Consider the following 15,373-nt stretch of genomic DNA (forward strand, 5'->3'; position numbering starts at 1 on the left):
AGATGTGCCTTTGTGTAGAAGTTGAAACCTTGTGGAAGATATACCTGAGGACTTGGACAAGAATCAGTTTTTTAGAAGATATTTATAAATTTTTGCCTTCACTATAGAATCAAGTATCCACTTCTCTTAGATCATAGATTCATCACAATATACTTAAAATTGCTTCCTGATGAATACAAAAATTTTCAGTATAATCTATAATAATAAAATATAAAATAATAAAATTAAGAATAATAATAGCTAGAACTTATAACTTAGGTTTACTGTATTGTACTATGTAATTTCATATCAAGTCATTTAATTCTAGCTCTGCCGTGATAAAGGTTTACTACTAAAAAACAAAGTTGGAGCCTTCAAACAACCATCCATAATATTTGTCTTTTATTAAATTCGAAATAGTTCATAGCTTTGCTTACTAGAGAGCAGGTGCATGATCTTTGACTGCTTTTCATAACTAATAAGATTTCAAGTGCATTCAGGGGCAATCAGTTTGGGCAGGGTTTGAGCTAGTCTCATAATTTTGCGTTTGATCCTGAAACCTGAATAAGAATAGATTTATCTCTCTATATACACACTAACTGAAAATAAGTGACTAGTTGGAAGGATTTATCTCAAATTAGAGGAATAAATATTTTCTTCATATTCCATTTTGACGATTATGCACATTTAGTTACTAAATCGGAAAGGTTAATTAGTTGACTAAGTAATCTGTTTGATTGAAAATTTACCTTTTATAATATAATGGAAGTTTAAAGGAGTTGGAGAAATGATTTAGAGTTAAGGATTTAATAGGGATTGAACATAGTGGTCAGGAAATAGGGCTTAATTTTCTGGGACTAAGGTATAGTGAAAGGAAGAAATGGAGGGCCATCAGAGTAGTAAGGTGAAAAGATGTCATGGTTGGCTTGTTTGCCTTGCCTAGCATGTAAGGAGATTATGGAAAAGACATGCCTGGCTGATTGACAAGGACATTGAGATTCAGGGGATGAGACCAACATAGCAAGGGAATGGGTTGGGAAAGTATGGGGGAAATGTGTTTGCATATGTATGCCATTATACAAAGTTCATAAGCAAATAGTTCATAACTCCCCTCTATTGGTTTGTACCATCCTTTCTTAACTGTTGTGGAAATGCTGAAACAATTTTAATTTTTACCACCCTAATGAATCCTAAAAATTTGTAATTATTTAAAATTGAAAAAGGAAGGGAGAACATGTATGTCTAAATGGCAGTTATTTCTCTTACTGTGACTTCTAGTACAATATCCATAGAGCACTAGACTTGGGGTCTAGAAAGCTTAGTTTTAATAGCCTCCTCATATATTCCCTAGCTGTGGAACAAAGACAAGTCACTTACAACCTTTCTGAGGTTCCATTCTTCTCTAAAAGGGGAAGTTAATACTCTATATCTTTCTGCCTTAAATATAAGATCCTATCAGCCTGAAAGAAATAATAAACTATTGAAACTTCTGAATAATCCGATTCTCACCATTTTCCAATTTAGGTATATTCTCTCTTATATATAAGTAGTTTATAAATACATTCAACAAAGCTTTAAAAGCCATGATTCATCAAAATATAGTTCCTTTCCCCAATATTTGTCTTCTATGCTCATCCCACTTGATGAGGCTATGTACTGACTACCTCTCTTACCCCTTTATTTTCGTTCCTTTTCCCAACCCATTCCCTTGCTGTGTTGGTCTCATCTCCTGAATCTCAATTTCCTTGTCAGTTAGCCCAAGGTCAATCTCCCAGGTGTACCTTTTCCATAATCTCCTTAAATGCTAGGCAAGGCAAACAGGCCAACCATGACATCTTTTCACCTTACTAATCTGATGGCCCTCCATTTCTCCCTTTCACTGTACTTTAGTCCCAGACAATTAAGCCTTATTTCCTGACCACTATGTTCAATCCCTATTAAATCCTTAACTCTAAATCATTTCTCCAACTCCTTTAAACTTCCATTATATTATAAAAGGTAAATTTTCAATCAAACAGATTACTTAGTCAACTAATTAACCTTTCCGATTTAGTAACTGAATGTGCATAATCATTAAAATGGAATATGAAGAAAATATTTATTCCTCTAATTTGAGATAAATCCTTCCAACTAGTCACTTATTTTCAGTTAGTGGATATATAGAGAGATAAACCTATTCTTATTCAGGTTTCAGGATCAAAAGCAAAATTATCAGACTAACTCAAAAACGACAATTCCCTACCCAAACTGATTGCCCCTGAACGCACTTGAAATTTTATTAGTTATGAAAAGCAGTCAAAGATCATGCAACTGCTCTCTAGTAAGCAAAGTATGGGGGAAATGTGTTTGCATATGTATACCATTATACATACATATAGGGAGGCAATGGGCATGGGGCAGAAATTGTCTTTTTGGGGGTAGTCCTACAACTTAAGCCACTATCAATATGAGAAATTAAGCATCAAATGCTAAATAGGTGACAATCATGACAATAAAAATATAACTGTGAATTGGCAACCACCTGTTATATTTCACTTTGTCACCAGAGCTTGCCTGGGCAACAACATAGATTAGTAACTATTGGTGCTTCTTTTCCTAAAGAGTCTGGGACTCTAGACATCTGGACGTTAAATGAATTTCTTGGCAAAGACATGATTTCTAAGGCAATTGTTTTGCTTTTTTTTTTCTTAACACAATGGAGAAATTCTATTTAGGGAGGTCTTCATAAATATATCATCATCATCATCACTAGCATTGCTAGCATTTAGATATTGCTTAGAGGTTTGTACAGTACTTTCCATATTTTATTTCATTTGGTCTTCATGACACATGTGCTCCCAGAGCTTCTAGAGCACAGAAAAGGACAATAAGCAATATGATAGATAGAGCCATTAAAATAGCTCAATGGAAGCCAACTTTTAAGACTGATATATCCATAAAACCCAAAATAATTTAAAGCCCTGGACTTCAGCATATTAATGTTCCAATATCAATATATCCTTAATGGTATACTTATTAAGTAACAAAATAACACATATAGCCAATGCAATAAATAAAACATTAGATATATGAAATTACCTACTATTCAACCATATAATTTAAAATCATTAACAGGATAACCAAACAATCTTTGTAATGGGTTACTGCCTATCTAAGATACAATAAAACAGGGATATGGTAGAGAGATCTATTTTTATTAGCACTATTTTTAAATGATAGTTTCTGGCTACTAGGAAATAAAAATGTAAATTATAATTTTCTGATAGTTTTATTATCCTTCCTGAACACAGAGTGGGATTTTGAGGCATTACTAAAAATGTTTTTAAGTGATAAATCGATCTCAATGCAATATATTTGTGTGTGAACACAAGTACGGATATGCATTTACGTACATGTGCATATGTTTGGAAGCACACACCATTATCAACATGGTCATATGCAAAAATATTTATTTAGAATTGAAAAATCCATGTTCTTTCTCAATTTTTATACCCATAATAGCACTAGTAATAACAACAATTATAATACCTAATATTTAAGAAGTATCAAGTACTATGCTAAATGTCCCTCTCTCTCCTCTAACACTACTCATCGCCACATGCCTGAAAAATTCAATGGGTCTTTTTTTTTTTTGGTTTTCCTGCCCTGAGTCTCTTCCCACATCAATCCATTCTCTATTCAATTGAGAAAGGGCTTTTCTTAGTGCACAAATCCCATCATATTACCTTCCCAATAAACTCCAGTGACTCCATAATACCTTTAGAATCACACACAAAATCCTCTGTATAGCATTCAAAGTCCTTCCTAATCTATCCCTTTCTAACTTTGCAATCATCTTTCATCTTATTCCTCACCAAGTTCTTTTGGTTCAAGTGACACTGTCCTAATTACTGTTCCAAGAAAACCACATTCCATCTCCAAACTCCAGACATTTTTCCTGCCTCCCATGCCTGGAATGTTCTCCTTCCTTATTTTTATCTGCCAGCTTACCTGGTTTCCTTTACTTCTCAACAAAAAATACCACCTTCTTTGGGAAGCTTTTCACAACGCTTCTTAATCCAGCTCTTTCCCTCTCTTAATTAGCTTCTATTTCTCCTCTATGTAATGTATTTGAATATATTTGTATGTTTTTTTCTTCCTCATTGGACTAGGAGCTCCAAGGCAGGGGCTGACCTTTGTTTCTTTTTATATCCCCAGCACTTAATACAACATTTGGCAAATAATAAACCCTTAAAAATGACTTACATATAAAGAGAGGAAAGGAGGGGTAGAGAGAGGGCAGAGGCAGAGACAGAGACAAAGAGGGAGGGAAAGAGGGAGGGAGGAAGGGAAGAAGACATAGAAATATATGTAGATTATAAGTATCTTAGGCTGGATTTTAACTCAGGAAGATGATACTTCCTGATTCCAAGTCCAGTTTTCCATCCACTGGACTTGTTGCTTCCTAACATTGAATACAACCCCTCTACAACTCAGTAGTTTTCCTTAGTTTCTATGTTTTTTTAGTTACTTCAGAACTTAGTACAGTGACTAGCAAATAATAAGTATTTGCGAAGTGTTTATTGCTTGAATGACAACTAATACAAACTACTACTACTGCTACTAATCATCATCATCATTATCCTTTTCTAGTGAACTTTATAATGATCTTCCCAATGACCTTGTCTTCACTAAATAACAAAATCACAGATATACCCAAGTACAATAAATAGCACATTGGATATATGAAATTATCTACTATTCAACCATATAATTTAAAAACATTAACAGGATGACTAAATAATTTTTGCCATGGGTTACTGCCCATCTAAGATATGATAAAATAGGAATATGGTAAAAAGATCAATTTTATTAGCACTGTTTTTAAATGATAGTTTCTGGATAATGGGGAATAAAAATACAAATGATGGTTTTCTGAAAGTCTTGTTACCGTTCTTTAACATATGGTAGGATTTTGAGGCATTACTTGAGCCTTTTCATATTAATAGAATTTATCTTCTTTTGATATAACCTTCTAGAACCCAGGACTACCTCTTTCCCCACAGAGCCCTTAGAGGAAGACAATTCTAAAGATATGATCTAATTAATTACTGAAGTACACTAACTTATTCTATTAGCTTAATCCTGGACCTTGTCCCTAAGATTATTTTGTAGCTTTATGAAAATAGTTGGGCTGGATATTATTATCCTGCCCATTTTAAAAATGATAATACAAAAAAATATTTACTAATGGGCTTTAGTACTTGTTCAAACCAGACTCTAAGGTGGAACACTGAGTTTCAATAAAAAGAACCTGGGTTCAGTTTTTGAACTGTATTAGGAGAGATTCTTAACTTAACACTGTTGAACTTAAAAAAATATTTTAATTAATGCACTTTAAGATAGATGGTTTCTCTTTTAAAACCATGCAGATATTTCATAGCATCCATTATATTTGTCCAGACTACCACTGTTCATTCTTTCTCTAGGTCTTAGAATATTTTTAGAAAAGCATTGCTCTATCATGACTAGTATCTTATGAAATATTCTCATTTAATTGACTAATGCCTATTCCTTTTTGTTTATTTTATTTTCATTGGGCACCTCAGTAAGGAGTTTTTGATACATCCTGTGATGCTGCTACTTCAAATATTCTAGCAGCTATCATTAACTTCTAAATTATACAAATGTTCTCATTATATTTAAGATTTGAAGGAAATTACACATAGTAAAATAGCTTTCAGGAATACCTAATGTGTTATTATTTACTGCAGCCCTAAAGATAAATTTTACCTTTTAATTAAACCTTAAGTTTCTGTTCTAGTTGTTAGTTTTCTCAGGAGGAACAAATATCTCTTGTAGGTCCTTGTCTAGGCAGCACAGATCCAATGGACATATGAGGGTTTATGAGGGTCATTATGGCAGGTAAAATTGCTCACCATCTATTTCCATTAATTTTTCAAAACAAGAATTATGATGTTCTTCTTTTTCCCTGCCTGGAATTATCTCAGTTACTATTACCTCACTTGAAATCTTTCCCCATAGCTTTAGACCATATTGGTCTCTTCATTTCCTTTTTCTTTTTTTAGAGGTAATTGGGGTTAAGTGACTTCCTCAGAGTCACATAGCTAGGAATAACTATTAAGTGTCTGAAAACAGATTTGACTCCAGGGTTGGGGGTCCATTCACTGAACTATCAAGCTGCCCCTTGGTCTCTCCATTTTCAATCACCTAGTACACCTACTAGTCTCTATTTTATAATTGGTGTTTTATTTTAGATTGATCCTGCCTCTGGTTCATATTGTAGGTAGGGAAGGTAGGAAATTCAAAAGTCGCATAGTCCAACTCTCTAATTGAATAAATGTGAACATTGAGGCCCAGGTTAGTTAAATGTCTTGACTATGGTTACACAGCAAGTGGAAGACCTGGGATTTGAACAAGACTCTCTGATTCCAAATTTAATTCTTTTCCCACTGTTCTGTTTCACTTTTATGAATAGATTTTAAACCCATTTGAGCAAAACTTATACTTTAATCTCTTACCTCATAAGGCTATGGTGAGAAAGTGATTGATCTATCTTGAAATTATTCATTATTAATTAGTGGAATACCCAAATAAATCAATGAACATGTGAATGCATGCATGTGTATATTCATATATGTGTATACATATATGCTCATATACACATATTTATATACATATATGTATACATATACACATTTTTATTTATACATAATATTTTATAGATTTATAATTATGTATATATACATATATGTGTATATGCACATGTGTTTGTGTATATACATATTTTTATTTGAGTATGTAGAGATAGACCCAAAGAGAGCAAATATAAGGTAACCTTAAGTCCAGTGAGGGGAAGGCATCAACAGCTGGAGGCCTCAAGAAAAATTTCTCAAAAAAGGATAACTTGAACGAAATCTTAAAGAAAATCAAGAATTTCAAATAAAAGATTAAATATACTATAGTATCTCTTCAGAGTGCCTCATACAAAGCTAGAAGTAATTCAATAAGTATTTGATATTTGACTGATTTTCCACTGTGCCTCACCCCAATAGTCAATCTGGCATTAAATCCTAAAGATTCTTCCTTTGATGTATCTCTCACAACCATCTCTGCATTGTCATAATTGCAGCCACCACTCTAATCCAAATCCAGTGCCCAGATTATTGTCATAATATTTGGTCTCTTTCTTTGCAGTCCCACCTTCCTTTCATCAGTCATACCTACAAATAATCAACTGGTCTTCCTGGATCATAAAATTCTCATTATCACAAATATGGGGCTGGTAAAATATTTTGTCCACCCTAAGTCTGTGATAGGCTCATGAGAAAGGTATTTTATTATTATTAGCCTCATTTTATTGATGAGAAAGCAGAAGTCAAGAGATTATATGATTTGTTCAAGGATAGTTGATGATGTCAGAATCTAACTCCAAACATGAACTTTACTTGATCGTTTATTTAATGTTCATTAGACTTGTCCACTCTTCTTCCTATTAATTTAATTTATTACCCCCAGGCTTCAAAACTTCCAGTTTCTGTAGATTGCCTCAATGATAGTCCAATCTCTTTGCTCGCCTAAAGATTTAAGGACATATACAATCTCCATTTGTTGTACCCACTCAAACATTCACTATTCTCTAACATGAGCATACTCAAAACTTTTTGTACTCACTAACTCAAGCAAACCATTTTGACTGTACCAGAAGCAGAACCTTTCCACAATTCATTTTCATCTAGGAATGACTGATAGATGATTTCATTTAGCTTTATAAAACTACTTTAGACATCAATTATATCTGTGTATTGTACAATTTGTCAACATAAATTGACAATGTGGTATAAACATCGTGAAGAATCCATGATTCTTGACCTCTTGAATATTTACAGTCTAGTAAAATGAATATGGAACATATTCTAATGGTTAGTTGTGTGAAATTGAACAAATCATATATCTCATCATTGATTTCTTTATATGTGAAATGAAGATAATTCTAGTACTGCTTAACTTTAAGAACTGCTGTTAGAAAGTGCTTTATAAACTTAGAATGATAATAATAATATGCCATTTGTGTTATTCATAAGATATTTTATATCATAAAATAGGACATAATAAGTGCATTTATTTCTCACTGAACTAATACTTAAATGAGGATGAAGATGGAACATTTGATCATAATTTTGAAGGAACAGCTCAATTTAGGATATCTGCAACAGGGTATTGTATTAATCATGCAAGTAAATCATGCAAATAAAGCTAGGGAGGGGAGAAAGCATGGGACTTGTATGGGAGATGGCAAAGAAATCAATTCTCTGAATTATAAAATAAATGGATCAGAATCTTTCATAATCATTTTTGAAAACTGAAATCTAAATGACCAGTTAAAAAACTACTTCAACATTTGAGGATAAGAGGTAATAAGAACTTGTATTCAGGTAATGGAGAAGCAGATGTGGATTTGAGAATTATGTCAGAGTTAAGAATGGTGCATATATTTGTGATCAAGGATTGTCTCCTAGGCACTAAAGCAGAGTGTGTAAGTACAAAATATGTAACCCCTTTAATAATGGCCATGAATGATTATGAAAAGTCAATCAATTTCTGACATCACATTGTCTGTGACAAATGCAGAAACATTTTTGAAACAGCAAAAGCAAGAAGTCAAATCAGTTCCTTAGCATTGGGAACTAAGCCATCAAAAACCTGATTCTTAGAATGTAAATCTATAGAACAACCTGCTCTTATCTCACCCAAAAACCACATGATACCACTCAAACATTTCACTTTCCAGTACAACTAATCCTCAGGTTCAGACTAATCAAATAACAGTCACTGCAGTTTTCATTATGTTAATAATGCCTTAGCCTTACAAATCAATAATTACCATGAAACAATCCCTTTATTGAGTAGGAAAATCACAGTAATATCAACAAACTTCACAGAATGAATCATTCATGAAAGTACCTACAGCGATATGGCATTATAATTATTTTGATACTGTAGATAATGCATTGATCATTATTTACATTATTTATTATTTACATTAATGTAAATTTACATTAATTTATAATAATGTAATTTATTTACAATAATGAATAGGGAAAGTTGTTTTAGAATGTGTGAACAAATGCCTTTTTGCCTTATATATTTGTATATCTATTTTCATTTTTAAGACATTTGATTAGTTGGCAGTTAACTCATCTAAGAAACATTTATAAGTGAAAGAAAAGGCTTTTAAAAGTCAAAACTCATTAAGCCAATTTAGTTTTCACGAGGGTGAAATTTATGCTTTAATTATAGGATGGGACAAGAATTGTGCTTTAATTTTAGTAAGGAATTCTAATGAGAAAACTCCCTGTGTCAATATTCAACAGTGCCATTAAAGTGTTAGGATTCTAAGGGGTTATAAACTTCTCCAGGGTCACAAAACCAGGGATCAGAAGCAAGACTTCCCAGAGAAGTTAAGCTATCTGCTCGAAGTCACACAGGTTGTATCCTTCTTGGACATTAACCTGAATCTAGATGGTAGCAAAGAAAGACAGACTAACACGAACTAGGGAATGCATCAGAACTGTCCACGAAAAAGTTTAGAATGGAAACCAAGGCTGAGCCCAAGACTTACCTCATAGCCTGTGTTGTCTCTCTCCTGTAGTCCTTTCTTTAGAAGCTGGCTCCCAGTCCCTCAGTAATGAACCAGCAAAACCACTTGGCTTTATATATTGAATTATTTCTGTGGGTTTATGACACCCAGAACCAGCCTATTGGAGGATAGCGAAAATGCATCCAACACACATCACAAAACAAGTTAGCAGCCAAAAGCGTTGTCATGGATATATCCACCTGGGAGCAGCTAGTTAATTAATAATCACTTTCTTTGACATGATCACTGTTTATTGCCAGTAATTACTTTTCAGCTGATATTTGTCAGGTATCAATTAAGTTTGTCCTTGCTTGATTGTAAACTGATTCTTCTCTATCAAACTATCATGTAGTAGAGAATAGGTTCCCTGAGGGCAAATTTTTTTTTCCTATTTGTTTTTGTATTTCAAATACCTAGCCCCAGATCTGGCACATATTTTTAATATAAATAGTTATTTACATGTTGTATCCCACATTTGAACGTAAGCTTCTTGAACATTATACACAGCAATAGCAACTTCAGCAACTTTATAGGGTGATCAACATTAATAGACTTAGATTTTTCTCAGCAATACAGTAATTCAAGACAATTCTAAAGGTCTCATGATGGAAAATACTGGTTGCATCCAGAGAAAGAACTATAGAGTGTGAATGCAGATCAAAACATACTATTTGCTTTTTTCTTTTGTTTTTCTCCCTTCCTCCTGGTTTTTTCCTTTTGTTCTGAGCCTTTTCACAACATGACCAATATAGAAATATGTTTAACATGATTGTACATGTATAACCTATATCAGATTGCTTGTTGTTTTGGAGAAAAGAAGGAAAAGGAGAGAAGGAGAAAATTTTGGAGCTCAAAATCTTACAAAGATGAATATTTAAAATCATCTTTATATGTAATTGGAAAAAGAAAGTGCTGTTACTTGAAATCAAAAGAATAAGAACAAGAAGGAGGAACAAGAGGAGGAGAAGGAAAGGGAGGAGCAGGAGAGAAGAGAAGAAGAAGGAGAAGAAGAGGAGGAGGAGGAGGAGGAGGAGGAGGAGGAGGAGGAGGAGGAGGAGTCAGAAGAAAAAGAAGTGAAAAAGGAATAAGAAAGAGGAGGAGGAAGAAGAAGAGGAATAGGAAGGGGGAGGAGGAGGAGCTAGAAGAGGAAGAAGAGGAGGGGGGGAAGGAAGGGGAGGAGGAGGAAGAAGCGGAGAGGAATAAGAAAGAGGAGGAGGAAGAAGAAGAGGAATAGGAAGGAGGAGGAGGAGGAGCTAGAAGAGGAAGAGAAGGGAGAGGAGGAGGGGGAGGAAGGAGAGGAGAAGGAAGAGAAGAATATAAACTTGAAGACAGGAGCTATGTTTGCCTCTTTTTTTGTACTCACCAGTCAACTTATTACATGACATAGTGTGTAATAAATAAGGGCTTTCTTGACTGATTGCTTCATAAAGATTTGTCTATTAAGTGAATATGATTTTCCCACATTTGGACTGAAACACTCTTGGAAGAGGGCTCTGTCAGTGCTTCTTTTTTCAGTCATTTCAGTTATGTCCTCAGTTATATTCCATTCTTCAAGACCCCATTTGGGGCTGTCTTGGTAAAGACACCGGAGGGGTTTGCCACTTCCTTTTCTGGTTCATTTTACAGATGAACTGAAAAAAAAACAGTTAAGTAATATGTCCAAGATCACACAGTTAATAAGGGTCTGAGGCTTCATTTAAACTGTGGTCTTCCAAAAATTGCTGGGAAAATTGGAAACTAATATGGCAGAAACTAGGCATTGATTCACACTTAACACTGTACACCAAGATAAGGTCAAAATGGGTCCATGACCTAGGCATAAAGAATGGTAATTATTAATAAATTAGAGGAACACAGGATAGTTTACCTCTCAGACCTGTGGAAGGGGAAGGAATTTATGACCAAAGAAGAACTAGAGATCATTACTGATACCAAAATAGAAAATTTCGACTATACCAAACTAAAAAGTTTTTGTACAAACAAAACTAATGCAGACAAGATTAGAAGGGAAGCAATAAACTGGGAAAATATTTTTACATTCAAAGGTTCTGATAAAGGCCTCAGTTCCACAATATAAAGAGAATTGACTCTAATTTATAAAAAATCAAGCCATTCTCCAATTGATAAATGGTCAAAGGATATGAGCAGACAATTCTTAGATGAAGAAATTGAAACTATTTCTAGCCATATAAAAAGATGCTCCAAGTCATTATTAATTAGAGAAATGTAAATAAAGACAACTCTGAGATACTACTACACACCTGTCAGACTGGCTAGAATGACAGGGAAAGATAATGCGGAATGTTGGAGGGGATGTGGAAAAACAGGGACACTAATACATTGTTGGTGGAACTGTGAATACATCCAACCATTCTGGAGAGCAATTTGGAACTATGCTCAAAAAGTTATCAAACTGTGCCTACCCTTTGATCCAGCAGTGTTACTACTGGGATTATATCCCAAAGAGATCATAAAGAAGGGAAAGGGACGTGTATGGGCACGAATGTTTGTGGCAGCCCTTTTTGTAGTGGCTAAAAACTGGAAACTGAATGGATGTCCATCAGTTGGAGAATGGCTGAATAAATTGTGGTATATGAATATTATGGAATATTACTGTTCTGTAAGAAATGACCAACAGGATGATTTCAGAAAGGCCTGGAGAGACTTACACGAACTGATGCTGAGTGAAATGAGCAGGACCAGGAGATCATTATATACTTCAACAACAATACTATATGATGACCAGTTCTGATGGACCAGGCCATCCTCAGCAACGAGATCAACCAAATCATTTCTAATGGAGCAGTAATGAACTGAACTAGCTATGCCCAGAAAAAGAACTGGGAGATGACTAAGAACCATTACATTGAATTCCCAATCCCTATATTTTTGCCCACCTGCATTTTTGATTTCCTTCACAAGCTAATTGTACAATATTTCAGAGTCTGATTCTTTTTGTTCAGCAAAATAACGGTTTGGTCATGTATAGTTAGTGTGTATCTAATTTATATTTTAATATATTTAACATCTACTGGTCATCCTGCCATCTGGGGGAGGGGATGGGAGGAAAGAGGGGAAAAATTGGAACAAGAGGTTTGGCAATTGCCAATGTTGTAAAGTTATCCATACATATAACCTGTAAATAAAAGGCTATTAAATAAAAAATAAATAAATAAATAAAATAAACTGTAGTCTTCTTGGTTCCTGGCTCAGCCCTATCCTTTGAGCCACCTAGCTACCCTAAAGCATAGTAATGGTTACGCAATTATAAAATTCTGGCCAGGGAGGTGCCTCTGGAGTGTTTTAGAAGGAGAATTGGATGGGGAGCTAGCATCTGGATTTTGGCACTTTCTGTACTACTACAGAAAGGCAGTGTGGGACAATGAATAAAAAGTCGAAGGGCACCTGAGATTCCCATGAATTTAACTCAACTCAGACACATTAGTTGTGTGAGCCAAGAAAAGATACTAAAGCAACTATTAGTTGCTACCTCAACTGTAAACTATAACTTGGAACATTACCCTCAAGGGGTTATGATAAGGATCAAACGAGATCTTTTCTAGGAAAGTTTTAAAATTTTAAAAGGATGATATGAACACCAGAGTTTATTATTGCCTGTATGCTATTGCGTAAGTAACTTAACCTTAATAAACTTTCGTTTCCTTATCTGTACATAGCCAGGATTATCCTAGGAGTCCATTCCTTATGAGCATGTAGAGAGTGCTTGGCTCACATAATCCCTCTGCGGATCAGGAATAGACACAGATATTCTGTGACTAATTCTGTTCTGCTGACCTCATGATGAAGAGAAGCCTTTGGATTGACTATCTAGGAGCGGATATAGTAAAAAAATAAATAAATAAAATAAAAAAGAGCCTCTCTTTGATCTTTCTCCTTCCTGCCTGACTACATTGCAATGAAAGAAGAGAGATAATGCTGTAAGGTAAGAGAATTCAGCCCCTCCACACCTGAAACTGACTGTAGTAGCTCATGAATGAATACACAGGCTATGTTCCTCTGTCATTCCTTACCAGAAGCACTAGTTGGTATAGAGAAGAGTGTGGCCCCCAGGTATGGGGGATCCTGTTTATACTTCTATTCTTGCTACATCTTCAAAGTAAATACCCTTTTGTAAAAACTAATCAAGGATATTTGGTAAACTGGAATTAAGTTATTAGTCACTAGGAATTAAAAGGAGGGAGAATTCACTAGAATGGGGGCTTGAAGCAATTGCATTAAAAAAAATCTACCCCAGAGATTTGTGCCTAGAACCATGAGAGGAAAGTAGTCAGCTAAAGACTTTCTCAGAAGGATTTTCCTTCTTTCTTTCCTTTTTCCTTTTCTTCCTCCTTTCTTTTGCTTCTTCCTTTCCTTTCCTTCCCTTTACCTTCTCTTTTCTTCTTTTTTTCCTTTCCTTTCCTTTCCTTTCCTTTCCTTTCCTTTCCTTTCCTTTCCTTTCCTTTCCTTTCCTTTCCTTTCCTTTCCTTTCCTTTCCTTTCCTTTCCTTTCCTTTCCTTTCTTTTCTTTTCTTTTTCTTTCCTTTCCTTTCCTTTCCAAGCCATATGCTTATGGAAGTGAGCCAAGTGGGGAAAAGAGGCTTCACCCCAGTGGAGCTCGGAGAGTCATCTTTATATCTTAAAGCCTACAGAAAGGAGAATCATGGAGCAGAGATTGCTTCTTTATATCATGAAATGCCAACTCAGTAGCATTTAATTGTGTTTTCATGGCATTAATACACCTGCTCTGAAATAGAAGAAAGATGTTCTTTAATAGTCAATAAATACTTTCCTTCCCTTTCCTTTCTCCTTCCCTTCCCTTCCCTTTCCTTTCCTTCCTTACCTTTCCTCTCCTTTCCTTACCTTACCTTACTTTTCCTTTCTTTTCTTTACCTTCCCTTCTCTTCTCTTCCTTTCCTTTCCTTTCCTTCCCTTCCCTTCCCTTCCCTTTCCTTTCTTTTTCATCTAAGGAACCTTGCTAATACATTAAATAGAAAACCAGACCAGGAGTCATGAAAACCTGAATTTAAATCCAGTCTTAAGTACTTACTAGCGGTATGACATTGGGCAAGTCAATTAACATTTGTTGGTCTTGGTTCCTTCATCTATAAAACAGAGACAATTATAGCACCCAGTTTCTAGGGTTATTGTAGAGATAGGATGAGACAAAATTTGTCCAGTACTTCACAAATCTTAAAGTTACCTAAATGCTAGTTATTATTATCATCATTTCCTCTAAGGAGTTTTCTTCAGCAAAGGAGCAGGAAAGTAAAAAAGGTGCCATAGCACAACTATGAAATGGATATAAAAGACACGGTTATAATCCCACACAACAAAAAGAATATCAAGCAAAAAATTAATTAATGGATTGATGTGTATGTCTGTGTGTGTATCGAACAATTTTTATCACAAACAATTATTATAAGCAATTGACAATTTAATATGCAATATTGGGATATTTGCAGTAGGGCCACTAGGAAGATATTTTATATTTGATTTTCATGGACCAATCAGCACCAAGTGGAAAATCTCGTTTTCTATCACTGTGTGTGTCTCTGTCGCTGTCTCTCTGTCTCTCTGTGTGTGTCTGTGCCTTTGTGTATGTACGTGTTTGTGTGTCTGTCTCTCTCATGATGGTGCTGCTATGATGCCAAAGAGAGAGAAGAAAGACACCAGCTGCTTTTTAACATGTTACCTGTTCACAAGGAAAAATGACACAAATAGGAGGAGAGGGGGACTCACCCTGGATATAAGCCAT

Source organism: Sarcophilus harrisii, chromosome 3 (assembly GCF_902635505.1).
Source record: "Sarcophilus harrisii chromosome 3, mSarHar1.11, whole genome shotgun sequence".
Taxonomy (NCBI): Eukaryota; Metazoa; Chordata; class Mammalia; order Dasyuromorphia; family Dasyuridae; genus Sarcophilus; species Sarcophilus harrisii.